General features: G+C 37.6%; 1 protein-coding gene across 3 annotated transcripts in view; it reads right to left on the minus strand.

Moving 5' to 3' along the window:
- The window catches only part of PLCB1 (phospholipase C beta 1), a 738,719-nt gene that overhangs the window by 406,454 nt on the left and 308,084 nt on the right, over positions 1 to 24,181 (minus strand). The gene's annotated exons all lie outside the window — the stretch shown is intronic.

The following is a 24,181-nucleotide window of genomic DNA, read 5'->3' on the forward strand; positions in this document are numbered from 1 at the left end:
ACTAAAGAGTGTATGTGTGTGTGTGTGTGTGTATGTATGTGTGTGTGATCTTCTTTTTTGACAAGTGTATGTTGTTACTAGATATCTGGAAGCTTTGGTCTGAACTACTCAATGTTTCATCATACCTGGCAAACTTCAGGTGAAAGCAGCAGAGTATTATGGAATGAGGAGGGTAAAGAATTTTATCACTGAAGTGATTATAATAAAATCATCAATTGTGGTCACACTTAGATCTCTTAAAAGTCTTACTGGGCAATGCACCTCCCCATTCTCTGAACCCAGAATCAACCTCCCATCCTTTTGACAATCATCCAAGGTCTAGAAATGTCACATCTTCGTCCCCAGCCTAAAAGCAGAGCCCATAGACCACCCAGCATTACATTTCTGGTGCTCAAGCATGAATGCCAAGTCTGAAATCAAGTGGCTTTATGGCTCTATAGTCAATCTCTTATGAGGGCCTATAGCAGCATCCAGCATGTTGCATGTTCTGCTCCCCCTGCCTTTCCTCCACCATAATCCCCGACACTCCACCCCTCATGCATGTTTGCTCATCTTTAAACTTGCCAAGCACACTCTGATCCAAGGTCTTTGCCCCTGCTGTTCCCTACACCTATAATCATTCCCGCAACAAATATCCACATGATTTTCTCCCTCAGAGCGTTTTGGCCTCTGCTCAAATGTCATACGCTGACAGCCCATATTCCAGGCCATGCCACTCCCACATTCCCCTCTAGCACGTCATTTTGCTTTATCTTTCTTCCTAGTATGAAGCTCTACCTGCCATTGGGTTGTATTTTTATTTGCTTATTATGTATAAAAAGAGGAATCTCATTTTATTCTTGGCTATATACCCAGCACTAAGATCATTACAAGGCACATAGCAGGTGGTAAGTATTTGTTAAATAAATAAAATCATCTTCATGTCCTGCCCCTCTTTGCCACTGGGGCATGGGAACGAATTGGATGCCCTAATGATATTCCTGCCAAATTTACAACCCATGCTCAAAAGATAGACTGGCAAGAGTCAAGACTATTGCAGACAATTCATTAACTGTCTTAATTCAATAAGATTTCTTAGAGGCATCAGTGGTGTTCTGGAGCATGTGATCACTTCTTGTTTTTAAAGATAATGCACCATATTCCCATTTGAGAAAAAAGTCACCATATTATATAAATGGGGTTAAGGTTCTGCATCAGGTTTTTGTACTGCTGCTAGTTTTAAGACTCAGGCTGCTAAGTGCCCAGCCTTTGCAAGAATCCACTTCAGGAATAATGACATCATGCCTTAACTCTTCTGAAACACATTTTCACCCACTGAGCAGTTCGGACAAAACCAATTACATGATGTCATTTTCTATTTTGGAGAAGAGGCCAGGGTGCTTGGATGGATATTTACTTCACATTATTGCACTACAGCTGTGGCAGACACCTCGGTCTTGATACTAATGGTACCTGTTGAAATGATAACTAACAAGGCTGGACTGTCAAAATCGATTTTCTTGCTATGTGTGATGCTTTGCTACTCAGTTTAATGTTCAAAGGAGATTCAGGAGATACAAAAAGTCAGTTATTTGTTTTGTAAATTGAGAACAGATCAATAAAATGTGCCTTCCAGGAATGCCAAAGACATCTTTGAACTAATTTGAAGAGAACTTATTAAATAAATTACTTAACATGTGGATATATTAATTATTAGCCTAAGACTAATGTATAATTAATGTGTGCATGCATGTGTAATTTTTTTTCCCTTTGGAGATAACTAACTCCATTACATTAGTCAGATTAATTTCAACACTGTAAATATAAAAAAGCAAATATCCAGTGGTGCGTGTCAAGATCACCGCATGTTCACCAAAATCCATTGCATCTTCTTGAGCGTATGTGGTTGGATTACATGTCCCAGTGTCCCTTGGAATGAGGTGTGGTGATATGACTGACTTCTAGCCCATGGAGTTAGAGCTAGAGTCATGTTCGCAGAAACCTTCCACTGGTGACCCTCCATGCTCTTTCTCTTTCTGGTTTGATGTACCCTAGCAGGGTAAGTTGGTTGTCTCTATTTGTAGACGATGGGCTTACAAGATGGAAGAATGCTGGCCATGTGAATCACGGTTGGAAGGGAAACAGTCCACCAGAAAGAGCATTTTGTAAACAACAATACAAACTTCAATAGTGTTAAGCTACTGAGATGTGGCAGTTTATCTTTCATAGCAACTAGCCCCAGGAACAACTGTGGTGACCTTCCTGGTCCTTATCTTGCATCATGTTTTCATAATCAAGCGCTTTAATTGGCTACTCTTCAATTCTTCATCATATTTGGGTGATCAATGCAACATCTCAATGACGAAGATAACTTTTTTTTTTTTTTTTGAGACAAGGTTTTGCAATGTTGCCCAGGTTGGCCTTGAATTCCTAGGCTCAAGTAATCCTCCCACCTCAGTCTCTGCAGTAGCTGAACTACAGGCATGCACCATCATGCCTGGCTTAAAGAGAACATGGCTATTCCAGAGAGAGTCATTCTGTAAAGTGATGGTATATATGTATATCTGGGGTCAGATATACATATGTATCTGTTTATACACATACATATACATATATAAACTGATAGAGTAGAGCTTATCTACTCTATCAGTTTAGCTAGTTAAGGTGGCTTTATTATATTGGGGCTTGACTTACCCATCATCTGGCTTCTCCTTCACAGTGAAATTAAGTGGTCACCAAAACCCCAGTGATGGGGCTGATATTGGTAAAAACATAAAATTAATAAGAAAAAATAGAAAAGCAAATAAATAAAATGAAAAGAACATAACAATAAAAGAAAAGGGCCATTCTTTTGAGATAATGCTTTAATTTGGCCCCCAAAAAACTCCACAAAGGTTTGCAAACAATAATATCTTTACAATCAAGCATCTATGCTTAATTTGGCTTGAAACAAAAATTCTGCTACTTCACCAACAATAAGAGCTAAATTTCCTAATGGACACATTGCTAGTACCTTAGGGGAGAAATCAAAAATAATTATTTTTTCACTTATTATGAATACGGAATAGTTTAAAAATGTTGTATACTTTCAATCTGAAGCAATGTGAACTGCCAAAGACTATTTTTTTTTTTTTTTTGTAATTCTGGAAAGGACAATAAAAGAGCCAGTAACAACTCAACTATTAATTCCTATTTCTAGAAATAGCTCAATTCTCCCTAAATTTATGAGGAAATATGAGATTCACCAAAACATTACCTAAATGAGAAGATCTTTATAATTAAACTCTCTGCTTTGAAAAAGTTACTGTTCTTGAACAGAGAGAAACTTACCCAGCTAAAACACAGAAAAGGAGGGTAATTCAAAGCTTGAACCCTGAGGGGCAGCATGTGTTAAATTTAGAGCTCTTTGAAATACATAACAAAGCAAGGCTGTAAAATCCAATTCACCTAGCAGGGGGTCAATTATGCACTGTAATAAAAAATAAACATACCAGCTAGCTGAGAGGAATCACAAACTGTCTTAAGTCTTCCCAGGTATTTTTCTCTTTCTGTTCAATTAATATTAATTTTAATTTCATAAAATGTCAAGATCCTTCCCATATTAATTCTCACTCTGTAACATGTAACCTAACAATTGCGGCTGCTTCCTCCAGTCTTTGTACCTGTCCAGTTGTCACAAGCTGAGCTCTCCAGGGCAATACACTTTCTTCAAGAAAAATTAACATCTTTAAAGCAATGCTTCCCTGAGTGTGTTCCACAGAACACAAGTCCCAAAAGAAATCATTAGGGAAAGAAAAGGGTTTCATTTCTTTCTTTGAAGACTTACAATGTCTATTTAAATATTAAAGGTTCAAGGAAGCCCTTGAGTTAAAACACTCCATCCCGTTTATTGAGTCTATGGTTCTCCAGACTTGTTAAGCCACAGACCCCTTTTTGATATAAAACCTGTTAACATTCCATGGAACAATTTGGAAAATGGTGGTATTAAATATGACACAAAGATAGAGACTAAATACTCTGTTAGAACCAATGTGTAAATTGTACATTATAATTTTCCAAACAGTAAACCAAATGTTAAGCTGTTCATAATTGGTAAAACTTAGTTATCATATTTGCAAGTGTTCCACACTATTGAATTCTTTTTTCTCATTGCAATTTGTTTAGTAATTATCCACTTTCTACCAATAGCTACTCTCACTCAGTCAAATCGCTAAAGGCCAAGAAAGTCGGCACTAACCAAACAAACAAGACCAAAACAAGGAAGAGCACAAAAAAGTGAATCAAATTTTATAATTAAATTTTTAAAAGAAATGCAAAACAACCAAAATTGGGCAAATAGTCTGAATACACATTTCTCCAAAAGAGATAAAATGAAATGACTAGTCTAGTTTAAGTGGGGAGATCCCCATTTCTAAAAGATTAAAAGTGGCACAGTCCCAGCTACTGAGTGGGCTGAGGTGGGAGGATCACTTGAGCTTGTAGTCAAGGTTGCAGTGAGCCAGATTGTGACCACCAAGCCACCAGCCTGGACTAAGAGTGAGACCTTGTCTCAAAGGGTGGAAAAAGAAAAAAAGATAAGCAAATGCACATGCAAGAACCTCAGCATCACTAGGATTAGGGAAATGCACATCAAAACCACAAAAAGATACCATTTCACACCCCCTACTATAAACAAAAAGACAAATATTAGCAAGAGTTGGTGAGAATGTGGAGAACCTGGAACCATCATACACTGCTAGTTGGATTGTAAAAAGATGCAACTCTTTAGGAAAACTGTCTGTTCCTTATGGTTTAAACATAGTTTCCATATGACCCAGGAATTCTACTCTGGGTATATACCAAAGACACATGGAAACAAATGTCCACACAAAAGCTTGTACATGAATGTGTCCTTACTCATATAGCCAAAGTATGGAAGTGACTGAAATGTCCATCAACTGATGAATGGGTAGATAAAATGTGGCATATTCATTCAATTGAATATTATCAATTACAAAATGGGAATAAAAAACTGGATCCATCTTTTTACATGGATGGATTCCTTAAAACGGCTATATGAAAGAAGCTGGTCACAAGACTATTATTATTTTAGGATTCCATTTCTATGAAATGTCCAGAACAGACAAATCCATGGAGACAGAGGACATGTGTTGCAAAGGGCAGAGTGAATTGAGAAATGAGGAGTGACCATTAATGGGTACAGGGTTTCTTTTGAGAGTAACAAAATGTTCTAAAATTACATTGTAGTGATGGTTGCATAACTCTATGAATACACTGAAACCCACAGAATTGTACACTTTATACGAGTGAATTGTATGGCATGTGAATTATACCTTAATAATGCTGTTACGGAAACAGATAACTGGCTACTATAGCAAAACCCCTATGAATCCTGGTTTGGTGGATGGAAAACTACAGCTTTGGAAAATTGAAGCTTTATTTTTATAAGAATTTCGGTCACTGTTTTCTCTCTTTCTTTTCTTCAAGTAGTTTCCATTAGTAACAATGGTTGTGGGTGCATATATGTACTTTTTTAAAAAAAGAAGCTGGAACTAAGTAGGGTTACACTGACAAAAGCCTGGGGTTAAGCACTGAGACTCATTTTCACATCAATCAAAGAAATAATGATGGTTAAAACATCCTAAAATATTACTCGACATAATGAAATGACAAGTTGTGAGAACAACACAACTAGGATACTTGAATTACAATATTAATTTGGGGGCCTCCCACCAAATTTTAATTGTTTTTTGTTTCTTTTTAAAATTTAATTATAAAATTTGATTCACATTTTTGTGCTCTTCCTTATTTCTTGGTCCTGTTTGTTTGGATTTTGGTCTGTTTATTTTAACATTTTAACATTTGACATATAAGTCATTGAGCAATTCACATAAAATTAGCTGTCTTGAAGCATACTGTTTCCTCCCATACATGTACTCTGAGCATTCTTAAGTTCTCTTCTGCTATGAAACTTTCTTTCCAGTGGAGGGTGTTCTCAGGATATAAACCACTTTAGGGAGGCTTCTATTATTTCATACTTCAGTCCTGTTTCCTGAAAAAAGAAATGTAAGCTCTTTGAAGGCAGAACTCAGGTCTGATGCTTATGCTTTATTCATCTGCAAAGCTTTGCTACTCAAAGTGGGGTCCATAGGACAGTAGTGTCAGCATTGCCTGGGAAATGCAGCAATCTCAGGACCCACCTCAAACCTGCTGAATCAGACACTAAGCGGGGTGGAACTTGCAACTAGCTCTGTAGGTGACTGGAATGTACCCTTCTGTTTGAAGAGGGAAAGATAAATGTCTGAGTTATGACTCTCTCTAATATTTTTTGACTATGTCATTTGGGTAAGTTACTTCAGGTCTCTGCATCTCAGGCTCTAGCTTGGCAAGATGAGGATAAAATTAGTATCATTTTTATAGCACTGCGGTGAATAATTAAATTAGATAATGTATATAAAAGTTGCTTTTAAATATAAAGAGTTACATAAATGTCAGTTGCCATTATAATTGCTAAGCAAGTCACAAATAGGTAACTAATAAAAACATACCATTTGATGTACTGAATAATGTCAGTTATCTGTCTAAACAGCAGGATGTTTTAAAAAGCAGAAAATGTTTTGAATCAGGACGATATTATACTAAAACTTACATGTATTGTGGCAGGCATGATGGTAAGTGATTTATACACATAGCTCCATTATGCCTTATATAAAAAGTAAAAATGTACAGTTATTACAGAAAATCATCCATTTTACAGATGAGGAAACTTAGTTTCCAAAATCATTCAGATGTTGATTGTAATCAACTGATTATATATCCAAGACTCCAGAGTCCATACTCATATAAGTACTGCACTAAAACTGATTCTTACTTGTAAGCTAAATGAGTTTTTCTTCTTTGTTAAGGTATAACATACATATAGTAAAATGCACAAGTATTAAATGTACAACTTTATGAATATTTATGTATGTAAACAGAGTTATAACTACTACCTAGATCAAAATATAGAACATCACTCTATAAGGCTCCTTCATGCTTCTTCCGGTCAATATTTCCCACGCGCAGGGGAAAACTCTATTCTGACTTCTAGAACCATTTATTAGTTTTGCTTGTTCTTGAATTTCCTATAAATAGAACAACAGAGTAAGTAGTCTTTCGCACATGACTTCATTTGTTTTATTTGTTCCACACAATCTCTGCCGAGATTTATCTACATTTTGTCTGTAGCAGTGGTTTATTATTTCATATTGCTAAGTAGAAGCTTATGTATTTGAAAGATAAACAGGAAAATGCTAGTTAAATTCTTTTTATAATCATCCTAATGGTGCAGACAGCAGAGCCTGGCTGGTTTCTATTAGGCAATGTGGTTGAGTTGAAGAAAAACTAAATAAGAAGCCTTGGATGTGTCAATCACTGAAAGTCTTTCTTGTGTGCAAGTTCAAGGACATATGTTCTGATAAAAATCCAAAACCAAGATGATGAAAGCACCCTGGAAAATGCTCAAAAGATAAAAGGAGAAAAGGATGGATGCTAGGTCATTATAGGAATAAAGTACACATTACCTGGACATCTGGGGAAAAGGGAAGGAACTCAAACATAACACTGTACACCTACAGTCCATGGAGTTCATGGCAGTTCACAGAGGTCTTTATTACAGGTTTTAGGAAAAGAGGCTGCACAAATATTGGTGAAAATAGATACAATTCCATAATAGCTTAACTCGACTGTTATCAAGGTATCAAGGATGTAATTCTGAGTCAGAATCTTCAAATGACCCCAGTGAGGAATAAATGGAGATGATAAATGATGACCTGGTGTGGCTATCCATGGAGCCCTTTGATTAACACAGAGTTGGATTTATAAGTCAAATTCATGTTAACTGATTTAGTTCTTTTGTGGTTAGAAAAATCATAAATACAATGTATGTTGACTTCATGAAGGCTTTTGGCAAAATATGTTCTTGAAGATGAAGAAATATGGACAGGTGTGGTGGCTCATGCCTGTAATCACAGCACTTTGGGAGACCAAGACAGGCAGATCACTTGAGGCCAGGAGTTTGAGACCAGCCTGGCCAACATAGTGAAACTCCATCTCTACTAAAAATACAAAAAATTAGTTGGGCATGGTGGCACACGCCTGTAATCCCAGCTACTTGGGAGGCTGAGTCATTAGAATCGCTTGAATCAAGGAGGCAGAAGTTACAGTGAGCTGAGATTGCACCACTGCATTCCAGCCTTGATGACAGAGGGAGATCTCAAAAATAAAACAATAGAAAAGAAAAAGAAAGTATTCCTAACAACAGACATAGTCAATGACACATCATATACGAGTCTCTACCTAGAGGGGATGTTGAGGCTTTAATCTGATCTGAGTCAACATTTTTACAATGGTGTAGTAAAAACATTCAAGTTGTGATGACCAAATAAATGTATGCATGACATGAAATTAGGGAAAACTGTGACTGTTTTTTTTTTTTTTTTTTTTTTTTGAGACGGAGTCTCGCACTGTGTCACCCAGGCTGGAGTGCAGTGGCGCGATCTCGGCTCACTGCAAGCTCCGCCTCCCAGGTTCAGGCCATTCTCCTGCCTCAGCCTCCGAGTAGCTGGGACTACAGGCGCCCGCCACCACGCCCGGCTAGTTTTTTGTATTTTTAGTAGAGACGGGGTTTCACCATGTTAGCCAGGATGGTCTCGATCTCCTGACCTTGTGATCCGCCCGCCTCGGCCTCCCAAAGTGCTGGGATTACAGGCTTGAGCCACCGCGCCCAGCCCAACTGTGACTGTTATGTGATAGAATTAAGATCCAAAAAGTTTTACTGAGCTAAGTCAAACCTACAGACAATAAACTTAATAGTACTAAATTTAAGGTCTTTAATCTGGATCCAAAACACAACTGCACAAGTAAAAGATGGGGAAGAACATTATGTTGGCTTTGGATTTAGCTGATTATAGACTCAATTGTTAGTATTTTGTTGTGGATGGCAAAAACAGCTGCCATGTGTGTTTTGTTTCTCACACTATGCCAGCCTAGATTCCCTGTATAGCTCTTCTGCTGGAAAAGGATGAAAACAAACTAAAAACTCTGAAGAGATATTAACATTTTGTCTGTAGCAGTGGTTTATTATTTCATATTGCTAAGTAGAAGCAGACTCCAGGTTTCACCCTGAAGATATCTGCTGAGTCTTGGCAACCATGAGCTTCCATTTGTATGATTTCAAATATGTGAGTTGGACCAATCAGAGACAAAGTCTAAGGACTTTCCAATGTGGGGAGTCTCACTAGACATCCCTTATACACTTGGAACAGCAGCATAAGCTGGAACTGGCAATAAATTCTTTCAGAAAACAAGGGAAATTGCCTGATGAATTGAGCACTAAGTGAAGGAAAAAAATCTCCAGTGAGATTTGATACCCACAACCTAGTCGGTATTTGAGTTTATGGCTTGCATCATACTACTCTTGTAGGGAGTTGTATGAATCTATTGGTCACTGGTTGGTTTCCCACCTCTACCTCTGTGGACAGCTACTTGAAGCAAACAAAACTCGTCCTTGATGTGAATCCAGGTCTCAGACAATACTGAAAAGAAAGTTCCATGAAAATACACAACATATAAAATAACAAGTCAACATGAATAAGAAGAGCACAAATAACAAACAACTTCAACCCATAATTCCAATCGATATAGGAATTATCTAAGACTGTCTAACACATTTCAGGAAATAAGTAAGAAGATGATAATATGATTAAGGAACAAGTAACTATTAAAAATGATTAAATCAATTTTAAAATAAAGCAAAAAGAATATCTAGGAATTAAAAATATGATAATTAAAATTAAAAACCAATGGATGTTGTCATGCTTGGGGTCAAGTTCCAACTCCAGCTGATTGTGGCTGAGGGGAGTGGGTGGATGTGGGGCAGGGAGCTGGAAGAACACTTGAGAGACAGCAGGTAGATGAGACATGGCTTTATTCAGCAGCTGCCTCACAGGGTCAGTGCTACTTTTATACATTACACAAATAGTAGTGGCTGAGAGCTAGGTGGTGAGCTTCTCTATGTTACGGCTATGGCGGTGAGCTTTTCTATGTTATGTCTACATGGTTATGATTATATAAGACGTGGGACTATGCACTTGTACCACAAACCTGCTGAGTCATCCAGGTTGTTTACCTTGGCCTATGCCTGCTTGGATGCAGCTCAGTCATATTCCTTACAGATGTTTTATCAGCAGATTAGACACAGCTGAAGGAAAAATTATTGACCTAGAAGATAGTTATGAAAAAGTGATTTGGAAGGCAGCACAGTGAGACAGCTAGGTTGGAATCACGAGAAAGTCGTTCGGGGGCATGACAGAGTGGAAAAGTCTATTGAGAAAAGGAAAACAGAATGAATGGGAGAGAGGCAAAGTAGCAATGGGCTATAAGTGCTAGAGAACTGATTACTTCAAACCTCAGATTTAGGAAGCACAACAAATCCTGAGGAGGAAACTAAGAAAGAAATCTACACCTGGAGACTTAGTGAAATTTCATAACACCCAATACAACATGAAAATATTAAAAGCAACCACAGGAAGAGATTACTTCAGAGGAATAACAATTGCTATGGCTTGTCAACAGCAACAGTGAATATTAGACTATAGGAGAAACTGCTGCCAATGTGCCAAGAAGAAACAACTGCCAACCTGGAACTGAAAACCCAGTGAATCCAACTTTTAATACGAAAGATTTAAAAAGGCCACTTTTCATTCAAACAAATGGAAAATATTTAACAATCCTCCCTAGAGGAATTCCTATAGAACCAACTACAGTCAGAAGGAAAATAATCCCAAATGCAAAGTCAGAGATGCATGAAGGAGAGGTAAATTTAAAAAATACTGATAAATATGTGAGTGAATTGTTATAAGCATTGATTGTAGTAAAAAATGTCTAACGTATGTGGTTTAGGAAGATATAATTAAATACTAGACAATAATAGCTGAAGCTAAAATGCTGAACATATGTTATCATTCAAGAGAATCATAAAGATTTTGATTAAAGTAAAATATACAAGGCAAAATTTCTGGAGTAACCAAGAGATTAGAAAAAAGAGTGAAGTATATAATTTCAAGCTAGTTCAAAGGAAAAATTAAACCTGGCAAAAGTGAGGCAAATATAGAGCAGTGAAAAATGGCTGTAGTGACTAAGTCACATCAACATAAATACATTTCAAGTAGCATTATTGACTGAAAAATGAAGTTTCATAAGAATACATGCAATATGATTCCATTTTTGTTCAGTATGATTCTTTCTTTAAAGAAGTTCAAAACATGTAAAATGAAATAATATATATTTAGAGGTGCCTGGTATGTAGTATGACTGTAAGAGAAGAATGAGAAAAGTAAATGCAAAATTCATATCAGTGGTTATGTTGGTAGGTAAGAAAATGAAGGGATAAAGGAAGGGTACACAGAGGGTCTCTAAGGTAGGGAAAGCTGCTTATTTTATTATTATTCTTTGTATCTTTGAGAGGCATTACAAATACTTTAGCATATCTTCAATATATAATTAAAAGCATGCATGAGCACACACACACACAGACACACACACACACACGCACACACACACAGCTCTGTACTAGGTCAGATTGATCCTGGAGCATCTGTAGAAACTCTCCTTTAAGAAGATAAATGGGCATGAATCTGAAAAAAGAAATCAACATAGTGAGTTGCCTCTTAATCAGAGTGTATAAGAAATAAATGAACAAACTGGAATAAAATAAATAAATTCTCATTTATTCGAGGTTGGAATAACATAGAAAGGTGCTCCCTTCGCAATGCTTTGCCTCTCTATTAATGAAAGGAGGTTCTCCCTACTTGTTGTTGGTCTATTGGCCATCCATAGATCACCTGGTCTCTCATGCCTGAGTGATGATTAGGAAAATTAAGTGTTTTGCATCTAAGCCCTATTGTGGAGAGAAGCAAGGGGCAAGGCATGGAGCTCAGGTGGTGAGAGAGTCAGTTTGAACTTTGAACTCTTTTCCTTCCATAGAAACTCAGAAATATCCAGCACCAATTCAGTCTCAGAAGATTGTTAACATGTGATTGCTTTTACATTTATCCAAATTGGTTGGTATACTTTAAGATGCAATCCAGAATGAAGGTGAAAACACTGATCAATGCAAATGGGAAGTTGGGTTTGCTGCAAAATAGTTTTAAACAAAACGCTTAAATTATTTAATAAGGTCTATGATGCTTGTTTAAGAATATACAAAAGCAGAGAGCTGCCTTACAAGCTATAAATACTTTAATAAATAAAATCAATCTGTTCTCTTTCAGAAATGCCTTGATTTGTCTTAATCGTTCTTAAATGGTGACGCCCCTAGTTCAATCTATACATAAGTCATGACTCTACAAATGTCATTGGATGGCACTTCATGTCATTACCAGTGATAAGAGGACTATCAATATTTTCAGAACTCAACACCATAGTAGACAGTAAAAGAGCTTAAAGGTTTACTCAGCCTCAATGATAACTCAATGTGTTTATATATGTAAGGTGTTTAGAATAGTGCTTTGCACACTTGCCAAATGTTAGCTATTGTGATTTTTCTTAGTTTCATGATGTAGGTAATGCTTTTGATTAATGTATATGTGTGTATATATTTGTGTGTGTAAATACATATATGTTTTTATATATATGTAGTTATTTACATATCTACATATATATAAACAGAGGGTATGAAAAACCAAAAAAAAAAAAGCTATTTCAAAGCAAATATACTCAAGAAAAACAAAGAGAAAATATGTCTGTTATATCACCTTAAACAAGGGGAAATTACGTATTTGGCAAATTGGAATGGGGTATTTTTAAGATGAGATAGAGTTACGAAATTTCAATCACAATTAGCAAAGCATTTATGAGACATTTTTATGAGGGAATTAAATCAAACAACACAAAATTCCAGGCCAAAAATATTGTTTATTTCCACATAAAATAATATGAAATGCAAAGAATCAAAGTAATGTGCTGAAGCCCTCCTCCTTGACCATGGAAACGACTTTCTCCATGTGAGAAATTATACCAAACTGCATATAGTTTTGTGTTATTACTTAGCCTCTCAATTAGATTGCAACTATGTCCACATAGGGCATAGTTTCTCTATTGTTTTACCGAAATATAAATAATTAGGGGAAAAAAGAAATTCATGCTGAAATAACCACAAAAACTAGCATTTGCAGAGCAAATATCACTTGAAAAAAATAATTTGCCAGGAATTTTATGTGCATAACACAGCAACTCTGTGAGATAGGTATTACATTACCATAATCATGATTGCTATTTTGAGATGAGGAAATTGATGCTTAGAGGGATTAAGTGACTTGCCAGAAATTATCCTGTAAGTGGTAGAGGCTGAGCCACCTACCCACCATATCTTATAGCTTCAAAGTCAAATCTTTTTATTATTTGACAGTTCTATGAGTCTGCCCCCAAAACGGCAGACTAGATCTCTTAATAGGAACGTCATTTACTAGGCAAACATAATATTCTTGGCCCTATGCAAGATTCTGGAAAATTGGAGATAAGAAAGAGCCTTTGACTTTCAGATTCTTTCTCTCAAGACTGGGGAAAGCCAAGGAGCTATAAAGACTTTAATTAAGTCTCCTAGCATAGTCAAATAAGGTAGGTATCTATTTAAATTTAGATTAATTAAACTAAATAAAATTAAATTTTAGTTCCTCAGTTGCACTGGCCACATTTCAAATATTCATTAACCACATCTGGCAAGTGGCCACTGGTTTAGATGGCACAGATATGAAGCATTTCCACCATCACAGAAAGTTCTATTAGATAGCACTGCTCTAGAGACTTGCCACTCAAAGTGTGCTCTCAGCATCGTTCCTATCACCTAGGAACTAGTTAGCAATGAAGACTCTCAGGCCCCAGCCTACAGAATCAGAATAGTAGTAAGAGTCCCCAGTGATTCCTATGTATTTGAAAATCTTAAATGGGGTGCTTTAGAAAAAAGCTTTAAGGGCTTTTGTCAAACAGTCACAATCAAGTAAAATATGTGAATATGTGGGCTAGTGGATGAGTGAGGAAAACAGTGAGGAACTTTTAGGAAAAATATAAAGAACTTTACATTAAAAATAAACACTAAGAAATCAGTAATAAAGATCATGGCCATCCTATATGGTTGGCCATATGCCAGGCATCACACAGAAACTTTGCCTTTATTGAAATGAAACTTTTGGACAGAATTTTTGAACAGTAGTTAATGTGGATAATGCATTTATCTTGTGTTTTGATAAATGCTTGAGAAGAGGGAGTATTCCCACTGAACCTTGAATAGGCATCATAATTTACAAGAAGAATTCACAAAGCTCTGAGTGGGATGCACTTAACTATGCTCTTGAATGTCGGCAGGCTTGTGGTCATGTCTCTAAAAATGATATTCTAAGCCAGGTATAAGCGGATGACTTCCCAGCTCTTAGATGAATGCCAGGAAGGGTAGTTTTAGAGTCCCTTTAGAGTGATACTGGATGATGTCAATATGAAACTGCAGCTATGAAGTCTAGAAAAATGCTATGAATTACTAAGAAGGATTCAGGAAAGTTCCAGAAAACAGAACTCACTCAGCTGATATCTCTATCACCACTTGATTCTCATCTAGAGTTTAGTAGGATCATTTCTGAATTAACAAAGAAAAACAAGTTCTTAAATCTGCCCATAAGTCTTTTCCATCCACAGACGCCAAACTGGTTCAGGTAGACAAAACATTAGTTCATAATTTCTGAGCTAAAAATTGCCACTTAAGTTGGCATCATAGGAGCACATATTCAGTGTTCACATATTGATATTTATCATTTGGGGGAAAGATATCACACAGTAACTTAATTACACCTCTCCCATTAATTCTAGGAAATCATATTGTTGAAAATACTCTGATTTATCACGCCAGGCAATTTCTAGAAACCCCGATGGTTGTGCCATGCAAAGTGGTGATTTGCAAAATAAGCTTGGATACAATAGGCAAGGGAAGAATGTCATGGCCTCTGTGGCTGGTCACCACATGCAATGGTTTCAAGGACCTGAGGTCACTTGAGGTTTGTAACAATCCCTTTAGATGATTTACATGATCAAGTTTTTCATGACCATCACAACAGTCACAACAAAAGTGTTAGTTTAAATGACATCACATGCTTCTTATATATCAGGCACATTTAATTATCACTCTTTAATAATATTTGAAACACTATATGTGGACATTCTTTAGTAGATTACTCCCAAACTAAGACCATATGAAAACCTGAGGTTACTATTAACCGGTAACACCAAAAAAGGCAGCAGCAATACGCTACAGGCTAGGGGTTCAAGCATCAGGTTATACAAGATCTAAACATAAATTAAGCATTCAGCATCAATAACTTATGATTTAAGGACTTGCCAGGATCTATATTAATCCATGTCCAAAGAACAGGATTGAAAAAACATGCTTTCCATGCAGATGCACATTCAGACTCAATACAATTACTATGCAAATGTCTAACGACAAAATTAACTTGCTTAGCCAAAACTTTTCCTCGGAGATGAGTAGACAGATTTCTGTAAATTTAGCTGCATAAGTGTTTTTTGGTTCATGTTATAACCCATTGTTTTTCTACAAAAATGGATATGAATAAATACTACCCTCACATCCTCCCCGACAAACCAATCAGATTCCTCAGAAACTTTGCTAAAACCTAGCTTTTAAATTGTCTAATGGCATCAGTATCACCCCGCGCCTTTATGTAAAAGTCTGACAAGCAATTCCACATTTTATTCTTCATGGTTTTTAATTCTATTGAAACAGGATTTGAACATTTCAAAGTGTAGACACCATGTTATTAGAATATTTTATGGAGTGTCAAGCTCTGTACAAACATTATTTCATTCATCTGCATGATTTCCTTTCTGAAGTGGGTGGTGTGTTATTATTACTCTTGCTAAGTGGGATAAATTAGCTTGGAAGGTCAGCTTCTTTGCTTTAAAGGAAGACTTACATAAGAGTTCAGAATGACAACCTCAAATGTCTTTCATCCCCGGCAAGTAATGTAAATAAGGTAAGCAGGCCAAATTGAATATGCAATAAAAATAGATTGTGAAAAATGAGAACTATATGCCCCCAAATCTCTGTTTCATCTAAGGATGGTGGTGTAGCATAGTGGTTAAGAGTGAAGGCTTAGGCAACTTCTTGTGGCAAAGTATGCTTTCTCTTGAAATCAGCACATTTAGGCCTATGGGGAAGCTTCCTTTTCTATCCATGAAGAAAGGGAAACATAATTTGTTGAAAGATAAAGAACCTAGGACATTAGAATTTTATCATTAAGATGGATGAAGAGGGAATGATCACTCACTGAGATGAAATATTGATGTACTCATTCAAAAAATATTGATTGATCATGAGAGATGGAATATACAAATGGACAACAGCCAGACAATATATGACAACAGAATTCTAAGCACAACCTCTGCAGCAACCAGCTGGAAGCCAAACCACAACCTCTATAGCAATTGGCCCCAACAATCATGATATAGTCAATGACTGCCAGCTTCCCTATTCTTGGCTCCCTCCTTTCAACTCAGGATCAACCAGAGGAAGCCAGATCTGCTTCCCAAACCAACCACATCAGATGTTCACATCTAGCTAGCTCAACTCCAGCTTCCTCATGCCACAGCATACCTGGAACCTACTCTTTGTTTCACTCTAAAGGTTTCCTATCTTTCTGTGTTCCTTTGACTGTGCCAAATGCAATTGATAGTGGTTGACTCCCTTGCAAACTCTAAATAAATCACCTCTGTTCTTGTTTGTGTGGTCTTCATTTATTTTCACAAGCATATAGTTAAAAACAACTTTATAAAGTGATCTGGAAAGAGGACAGAGAGGGAAATTCTACAGAGGGTAAAGGCAATGAGAGTTGTGCAGAACACTGCATGCCAGGAGTAGTAAAGGTGCCTGAGGGTTCCTGGAAGGCAGGGTGGTGTGTATGTGCGTGCGCGCGTGCATTAGGGGTATAAGTATGAGATGACTTTGAATAAAGAGACCAGGAGTATCATGCAGTTCATTACTTGACACACTTGGAAGTCTCTATCCTAGTAATGGGCAATAATAAAAAATAATTAAATAGGTGACTTATTAAAATAAGATTTTAATAGGATTGAACTTGGATTTTCTGAAGTGTTACTCTAGCCATATGATGGAAGCTGGATGGAAGGTGGGTAATTTAGGAAATCATTGCTGCAGGTCTAAACATTGGCAGTGGGGAGAGAAGTGAGGACAAAATAAGGAGATGAGAAAGATGTTAAGGACACACAACTGGCATTATGTTCGGTGAAGACAAGCAATGAAGTGAGAGTCACTCTAGGTTTCTGGGTGGCATTGTTCATGGAGAACAGGTTAGGAAGCAAATAACAATAATGAATGATGACTGGTAAGTGGTGGAGGTGGGACAGGAGGCCAGGATGACCCCCGCAAAGCTCATGTTACTCTCATTTGCATGCACCATGTCCCAGGTAGACAGGGGACAGTGCTTCATACTTGAACTTGCTTCCACTTGGGTCTCTTACACTTACAAAAAACAGGTGGCCTCATTAGGAAGCCCTTTTGCAGGTGGCATATAAAAATATGTTATCGTATAAAAGTGCAGTTGGTTAAAAAATATAACTATCTCTAGAGAAGTCCATATAAGATGATTTGGGATAAAATGTGACTGACATGAAGAAACTTGCAATAGACTGTTTATGTCCCAATCCAAAATTCATATGTTGAAATTCTAACCCCCAAGGTGATGATGTTCAGACGTGGAGACTTGGGGAAGTCACGAGGTCCTGAGGGTGGTGCCCTCCCTCCGGAATGGCATTAGTGCCCTCATAAAAGAGGCCCCAGGGAGCTCCCTGGCCACTTCTCCCATGTGAGTTACAGTGAGAAGAAGGCTATCTGTAAGGCAGTGGGCTCTCACCAGACACCAAATCTGCTAGCACCTTGATCTTGGACTTCTCAGCCTCTAGAACTATGAGAAATTAATTTCTGATGTTAAAAATCTACCCAGTTTATAGTGTTTTGTTAAATCAGCCCAGGCTAAAGTGAAGGTAAAAGGATTTTTTTCCCTCTTTTATACCTGCTAAATATATATTCTGTATATCTTAATTTTATATTAAAATTTATTTATTTTCTCATAAAACTTCTGTGTTTATTAACAGCAGAAAATACACCCTTTAAAAGATCAACCTATTTCTTTACTGCTACTCCGGAATGTGTAAAGACAAAAAAAAAAAAAAAAAAAAAAAAATCCCCAAAAACCAGTGCTGCTAAACAAATTAACAATTATTTCACTTCTCAATGAAAAATAAAATATTCATCCCAAACCTTTCACTCACAATTCACAGCAAAGATAGGAATCTACTTAACACTGCTGGGTACACACACATTCACCATTTTTTGCTCACGTCTATATCATCTCTCTTGTAACAAGCTTTTGGAGAGCAGGTCATTCTTCAAGACTCTATGTAAGGACAAATACTCAAGAATTTTTCTTGGTCGTTTTGTGCTAAAATAGTAGTATGGTGAGACATACAGCAAAATCTTATTATTAAAAAAATAATCACTGTGATAGCATGCTAAGTTATATGAGATCATTCATAATACGCTGCCCTTGGTTAATTCGAAACCAAATCTTCGATTTTCTCTGTATCAAGCATCCAAGCAAGATCAGTCATTGATTAAACCAGAACACGTATTCCTACAATTTACTGCATGGTTTTGATTATGATGCAAAAGCTTTGATTTTGCTGTACACATCATTTTGATTACTGTCCCTGCCTGATTACTGTCCTTGAACACAGATGGGAATTAATACTCAGCCCAAAGATAGGAGTCTATGGAGGAAATAGGAAATCTGCGTAAGCATCCATTTGTGTGACGGTGGGGAGTGAGTGGCTACAAAAGGACAAAGTTGGTCACGGCTACATCCTCCTCACATTCTCCCAACCACCGGCTCACACAGTCACAGAACTAAAAAAGACTAGTCTCAGATAATCCCAACCAAAGTCTACTAAGAGGTGGGTGCAGCACACTTAGAAGAGGAAGAATACTTGTAATAATAATTGTTACGTATGTCTTATTTAATGGTATAGCCAATTACCTTCCAGATATTTCCAATTGACTAGTATTTTTTTTTTTTTGAGATGGAGTTTCTCTCCTGTTGCCCAGGCTGGAGTGCAATGGCGCAATCTCGGCTCACTGCAACCTCCGCCTCCCACGTTCAAGCGATTCTCATGCCTCAGTCTCCCAAGTAGCTAGGATTACAGGCGTGTGCCACCATGCCTGACTAATTTTGTGTTTTTAGTAGAGACGGGGTTTCTCCGTGATGGTCAGGCTTGTTTTGAACTCCCAACCTTGATCTGCCCACCTCGGGCTACCAAAGTGCTAGCATTACAGGCGTGAGCCACCACACCCAGCTAACTAGTCCTCATTTTAACAAAGTTCTTGATTCCTCTTCCCCAGGTTTCACCCATTCATTCATTCATTCATTCATCCTTATATTCAAGAAATATGGATCACCTGTTGTATACCAGACCATGTTCAAGACATGTGAACTAAAAAGCAGTGAACAAAACAGATAAAAATGAATGAAATATACATTTTAGAAGTAAATAAACAAAATTGGTAAGTAAAATATATAATATGTTAGATGGGGATAAATGCTATAGAGAAAAGAAAAGCATGACAGGGAAACAGAGAGACAATGCAATTTTTAAAAGGCTTCCCAGGGAAGGTCTGAATCAGAAGGTGACATTTAGTAAAGACATGCAGGACAGGAGAAAGTGAGCCACACTGGTGTCTGCAGAATAGCATTACAGATATAAGAATGGCAGTCTCCACGAAAACACCATCACTCACTCGGATGCTCAGCCCAATAAGCGGTGAGTCATCCTGACTTGTTTCTTCCCATTCCGCATCCAATCCATCACCAAATTCAGTCAGCTCCATCTCCAAGATTTATCCCAATCACTTCTCACCAACTCCCCTAGGGGCTCCTGTCTTCTACCTAACTGCTCTCAAGACCATGGTCTCTGGCCCAGAGTCAATTCCCCACATAGCAGCCAGTTTGAAGCCAGAACATGCCTCAAAGACATCCATCTCCCTTGGCATCAAATCCTGACTCCTTATCACGGCAAAGGTGCCCTGGATCCTGGCTACTTCTCCAAGGCATTTCCCAGCACTGCCTCCCAACACTGACTCTACTGCAGTCACACGCCTGGGTCATTTCAGCCTCAGAGCCTGTATTAGTGAGCTCGGGCTGCCATAACAAAACACCACAGACTGGGTAGCTTAAACAACAGGAATTTATTTCCTCACAATTCTGGAGGTGAGAAGACCAAGACCAAGGTGCCTTCAGGGGTGGTTACTGGTGAGGCCTCCCTTCCTGACATGCAGATGGCCGCCTTCCCCTGTCTCCTCACCTGGCCTTTCCTCTGTGTGTGCACAGAGTGAGTGAGCTCTGATGTTTTCCTCTTCTTAAAAGGATATCAGTCCATGGGATCAGGGTCCACCTTTATGACCTCATTTAATCTTAATTACTTTAGAGGCCTTATTTTCAAATACAGTTACACTGTGGGTGAGGGCTTCAGCACATGCCTTTTAGAGGGATACAATTTAGTCCATAACAGAGCCTTTGTATGTGATTTCCCCTCTGCCTGAAATACTCTTCTTCCAAATTTCTACATGGTTTATTCCTTCATTTCATGCAGGTAAGATGCTTTCCTTGACCACACTCTGCAATATCACTACTCTCACTGTGTTCATCTCTCTCTCTCCCCTTACCCTTTGCTATTCTTCCAGCCACCAAACCCTTTCTGATATTATATTATGTAGTTAATTGTTTATTTACAGTCTGAATTCAAGGAGGCGAGGACTTGGTTCTCTTTTACATCCCCAGGCCCTAGAATAGTAGCCTATATATAGCAAGTGTTCAGTCCACATTTGTTGAATGAAAATTCTCACAGCATTTCTACCAAGTAGGTACTATTAGCCCCATGATAGGAAACCGAGATATCGAGGACCACAGAAGCTAAATAACTTGACTTGGCTTACTCAGTCAGACTCAGGATTTAACTCCAAGTCTATTTACCTCCAAAGTGAATACATCGTCCATCTATTATCATCTCTATTCTTCACAGCACCTCTGTGAGGTGGCTGCAGGAGCTACTGTTATTGCTCACTTTCCATTGGAACCCATGGGACACTGTGGTAATATGATGAGGAGAACTCTGAGACTCATGGCCAGGGGGCTTCTTGCCTAAGTAGTGCAGTGAAAGAGCAGTTTTTGGAATAAGCGTATTAGGAAGGATGCAATGCCAGAAACAAAGCTACAATTCCAAAGTTGAGTTATCACATTCACAAGAAGTAGGTAAGGAGAAGAAACCATGATGCAAAGTCAGGCAGGGTTCAAAGAGAGCTGATTCGTACCCAGGCTTAAAATAAGTAGAGGAGATATTCTCATAGCTGGAATTTTGGCATCCATGTCAGCTGGTGTACTCAGGGACATTCAACCAGGCAAGCAAACACAGCGTTGTTGACGATGAATCACTATCATGCCAATGTACTTTCCATCTTGAATTTAAAATGAAAATAGAATGATGCTTTGCAAATTGAGGCTCATCTGAGATACAGCTGTTTTATAAATATTAGAAATTTTAAAAAACATTCAGAATCAACATTGTTTCAAATTTTCCTAGCAAATCTCTTATCTGTTTTTCATTTTAAAAATAGGAAAGAATTCCAGAACTGGGTTACAGACAACTGTGCAATGAATATCAAAACTAAAATAATTTCCTCAAAGATCTATAGTACAAGTTTTTTTTAGATGAGTGAAAGAAAGAAGGAAAGCAAGACATAAGGAGGAAAAAAGAAGGAAGGGAAGAAAGAAAAAGAGGGAGACAGGGAAGAAAGAAGGAAGAGAGGAAGGAATGAGCAAAGGAAGGAAGGAAGAAAGGAAGGAAAGAACGAAGGAAAAGAGGTAAATGAAAAGAAGAGAAGGAGAGTCCCAGGAGGGGAGGAAAAAGGAGGAAACGAAGGGATGAAGGAAGCAAATAGCTCATAAGAGGTTTAAAATACTTTTTTAAAGAAGGCAATCTGTGCCAGGTGCAGTGGCTCACACCCGTAATTCCAGCACTTTGGGAGGCCGAGGTGGGTGGATCACTTGAGGTCAAGAGTTTGAGACCAGCCTGTCCAACAGAGTGAAACCCCATACCTACTAAAAATACAAACAAAATTAGCTGGGTGTGGTGATGCGCACCTGTGGTCCCAGCTACTCAGGAGGCTGAGGCACGAGAATCGCTTGAAACCAGGAGGCAGAGGTTGCAGTGAGCCAAGATTGTGCCACTGCACTCCAGCCTGGGTGACAGAGTGAGACTCTGTCTCAAAAAATAAAAAATAAAGAAGGCAATCTGAAAAGCATTCACAGGATGAGTCAAAAACAAATCTATTCACCATTTTTATCCAAATGTAAATTGTCATTTTTTTCCTTTGAACTAACTCTTTTGTGTTTCTTATTGCAAGGACAGAGTAAATTTTTAATGGGAAAATAACTTTGTGACATGGACATATATAGGCATAGCTGAATATGGAATTGATCAATCAATACCGTGTGGCTGAAAAATGAAAAATGTCTTATAATCCATGAAAAACAAGTATACAATTTCTATATTATTGTAAAGATTTAGCATTCACTCCACTACTGTTAGAGTTCTTGAACATGGACAGCAGTTAAAATCTTGCCTTATTTTGCCAATTTGTGCATATTTTTCACTGGTACTGCATACAAATTTGCCAAATGTTTTCATCAGGTACAAGCCTACATTTTACAACTTAACAGTAAATTGATGAAATCCAGTGTACAGAATTGTACTATTTGGTGTGTGTCCTAACTCTACAGTACTTTCACAAAAATTTTGTTAACTGTCCAGGGTAACATTAGCTTCTAGGAACCAGTTCTTCCTAGCCTAATCTTACTGAGTTAGTCATATGTAATAAATGGAGGATGGTAGAACCATCCAAATAAAATCTACAAAGTATAGAATCAATGATAGATGCCCCACTAAGTACAGAGTCCTTAAGAAAAAATCATGCTTTCATTATAAGGTTATAGAAAAATGTATTACTCACTCCAGTACTCTGCTTGAAGTGCTGATCAAAGCTACCTGGATGTTTGAGGAGCAGAGATTGAAAAAGTCAGAAAGAAGAAGAAAACAGCAGTACAATGGTAGAAATCTCATGTGAGAATTGTGGGTAAGTCCACATTCCAGCACTGTCCTGTTCTTATAAACAAAATGTTACCTAAGAATGATCCAATTGATGGATGTCTCTACCTATTCACTAATTTCAGAGATTAACACCAAAAAAAGAAAGAAAAATTTATGTGATGGCTTTGTTCATTCAATAAAACTTTCCCTATATCAATGTAGTTGTTATCCTCCATTCAAATTAAACATCAGGTATTGAAATAGATGGAAAGAGACTTGGTGTGAAATTTTTCAAGAGAAATGATAATTTAATCATTTCACCTACAATCTGAGACTTATCTAAGACCACAAAGGAAATTAATAGCAGAGCACTTCCAGGAGTAGGCTGGGAGGAAGCCCAGGAAAAATGATCTTGAAATAGTCATGCTAAATCATCAGGCTTTCTGAAGACTTCAGCGGGGTCATACTAATGTGTGGTAGAGATCTCTTTTATTTTACTGAATGATTGAATTCCAAAGAACAAATTTCAATATATTACCATTAGCTTCTATTACATAGTTAGAGATTTAATGCCACAGAAATATTCCCAAATACACCTAGGTATTATGACCATCAACCCCATGGGATGACGGACGTTATAGTCCATTAGTAAGATTAGGCCTGTAACTACACAGCAGTAACGTGTGTGTTCTTTAAAAATATCTTACTTTGATTCCTCCCCAAAACAGCACTTTGGTCAAGGACTTCAGGGCAGGAAGTTTATTTGGGAGCTGATCCTAGGATGCAGAAATGAGGAGTATAGACAATGAGATAGGGAAGGAAGATGTATTAGAAGAATGCAGGAATGAGTTTCTTACCACTGTGTATTGAGTGGGGGGCTCATTCCTGTCAGGGACACTCTAAGAAACTATTGTAGTATGTGCCCCAGAAGTGTTCTCCTTGGGGA

Source organism: Papio anubis, chromosome 16 (genome assembly GCF_008728515.1).
Source record: "Papio anubis isolate 15944 chromosome 16, Panubis1.0, whole genome shotgun sequence".
NCBI classification, from domain to species: domain Eukaryota; kingdom Metazoa; phylum Chordata; class Mammalia; order Primates; family Cercopithecidae; genus Papio; species Papio anubis.